Below are 2,789 nucleotides of genomic sequence, written 5' to 3'. Positions count from 1 at the left end.
AGAGTGGGAGGCAAATGTTTTGAGAATGATGAGGGCAACAAATGTGCATATGTGCTTAACATCATGGATGTATATATGGATTGTGATGAGAATTATATGAGCCCCCAATAAACTAATTTTTTAAAAAAGAAAGTAAATGTTTAGAAAATTATGATGGCAACATATTTACAAATATGCTTGATACAATCAATGTATGGAATGTTATAAGAGCTATAAGACCCCCTCAATAAAAATTATTTTTAAAAACTGAAGAAAAAAAAAAAAGGAAGCTCCTACTACCTTCTCTGGCCAATCTTCCGTGATTCCCCTCCCAAGCTGATTTCATTGCTCTCCTGCATGCTTTTCTTTTTTCCTGTCACAAAACTGCTGTGAGTGCTTGCATCTGCGCATTGGGTTGCCTCACCGCCACCTGTGAGCCCCTGATCACAAAGATGCGGGCTCACCGTGAAATGCTCTGTGGCTCGCAGCCTGCCCGTGCCAAACGCTTGCTCTGTGTGTTTGTTGAATGAATGGATGAATTAAGGGACTTAATTATTATTCATAAGTGATGTTACATTATGAATATTTAAATAATTTTAAATTAGTATATTATTATAATAACTATTACTATCTGTTGAGTCTTTCCAAAGGTAGGGAGCTTGGGCCCAACCCTTGGTACTTTCAGACCTCGTAGGTTAAATAGCTGTTAGACCTTCAGCACTGCAGCCGTGCCCATGAACCTGGCTAAGCACAAGGCCCTTATTTTTCTTTAGGAGCTTTTCCAGTAACTGTGGGAGATGAGGTTAAATGTCCTTAAAAAGGAGAAGAAAGAAAAACTCAGGGCCTAATCAGAAAAGAAATACTTGCAATAACATGGAGAAAATTTATCCTGTTTCATGTCACTGCAGGTTTCAAGTATCAAGCTAAATTTTCTTGCCTAAATGAAAAGGCTGAGATAGCTGAATCAGCCCCAAATCTTTTACCTAATGTTAGTATCACAAATGGAAGCAATGATAATTTCTGGCAGCAGTGAATCATTCTAACTAAAGCTAGGTCTGCAGCAAGCCTTTGTTATAGTCATTTAAGATGGTGTAAAGCCACCAACCCTTCATTGAAATGGCCCCAGGAGCAGTCATCGGCTATTTGCGCATGTCTTTGAAAAGTTAATTTTTTAAAAAATTACAAAAAATAACAATGTAAAGTCCGAGTTTACTTTGGATAAAGGTAGGGCACTCAACTCACTGCCACTGAGTCAGTTCAGACTCATGGTGCCTCTATAGGGCATGGTAGAACTGCCTCTTAGGGTTTCAGGGATTGTTTTTTGCTTCTTCCTGGAATCAGCCTTATCCTTCTCCCACAGGGCAGCTGGTGGGTTCCAACCACTGACCTTCTTGATAGCAGCTCAGTATTAGCCCAGTCAGCCACCGGGGCTCCTCTAGTTATAGCACATACATACATATCGCTTGAACAGCGGTGTCAGGCCTCATCATTTCCTAAAGGAATAACATCCCCACTTGAAAAGCAGAGTCCCTAGACTGGCCAATTATCCTGTGTAAACTACAACTTCCAGCAATAGATCCAAGAGCTCCCTGGGGAGCAGGAAGCATATGCTGTCAGTGGCCTGCCTTCCAGTGTTTTTCCTGGAAAGCTGGCACAGTGGGGCATTGGGAGGAATTTCGTGAGGGTCCACCAATGAGGAAGAGGGAAAGAAGGTGGGTGTTTGGCCCTGGAGATGGTTAAAACCCAGTTCTCGCCCACCACCTATAAGATGGGCCCCGATGGAGGCCCCAAGGGATGCCCCTGAACTGTAGTCTCAACATCCTCAACATCGGGCCTGGAAGTGTTGCGGGAGGCACAAAGTCCAAGGCTGGCCTCTGGGGAGATGGATGCTGTCTTAGGCCATGCGTGCAGCCTTTACAAGTTAGGTGGGGCTCCGAGTGAGGTGAGTGGGTAAGAGAAGTGGCCTCCAGACAACACCCAGAGAGGGAGAGCTGCGACATGGGGCTCCCCTTGGCCATAATTTGTTTTTATTGTCAGGTGCCATGGAGTCGGTACCAACTCGAGTATAGACAATGGCACACGGCCCAGCCCTGTGCCACCCTCACAAATTGTCTGAGCCCATTGTTGCAGCCACAGTGTCTAACTGTGCCCCCCCCCCCCAACCCCGTTAGTGGTGGCCTGGCCGCCCCCGCCCCCGAGCGAACCTCTCCGCTGTTCCCAAGAGGCGCCTGACAGTACTTTCCAGGGAACTGAATTCCTTTGCCAGGGTCACAGAAGGCCTTTCTGTCGGCCGGCCGCAGAGAGCACTGATCTCTCCGTTTCTCAGCCTGACGCAAAGTGCAGGGCAGAGGCCTGCCCTGACCCGGGATGTGCATGCAGTCTCTCTGGGGGTCCTGCTCCGTCCAGCGGCCAACCGGACCCCTACTCCCACCCCCATCGCCGTTCTGGTCGATCTCGAGATTCAGATGAGGGGCCGGGCTCCTGCCCTCGGCACGCCCTCCCCTCGCCGGCGATGTCCCTTTTGCCTCTCGGTCTCGGGTACAGGGTGCTGACCCCCCAAGTCTCATTTTGCCTCTGTATCTCACGACCCAAATGTGCCCCCTGCTCCCGCCCCCAGGCTCAGCTCCCCACCCCGCTCCCCCGGAAGCTCCCCGGAGCTGCGCGCGGGATCCCAGGACCCTCCCCGCAGGGCGCGCGGACCCCGGTGCGGTGGTGCTCCCCTCGGCACGGGAAGCCGGCAGGCCAGCCGGCCTTCGGCCCCGAAAACCTATCCAGGAGTTCGGGCGTCGGAGGCTCCGCCTGGTGCCTCT

The sequence above is a fragment of the Echinops telfairi genome, unplaced genomic scaffold (assembly GCF_000313985.2).
Source record: "Echinops telfairi isolate 266 unplaced genomic scaffold, ASM31398v2 ScPeMD7_3533;HRSCAF=4204_0, whole genome shotgun sequence".
NCBI classification, from domain to species: domain Eukaryota; kingdom Metazoa; phylum Chordata; class Mammalia; order Afrosoricida; family Tenrecidae; genus Echinops; species Echinops telfairi.
Note: the sequence above shows the minus strand (reverse complement) of the source record.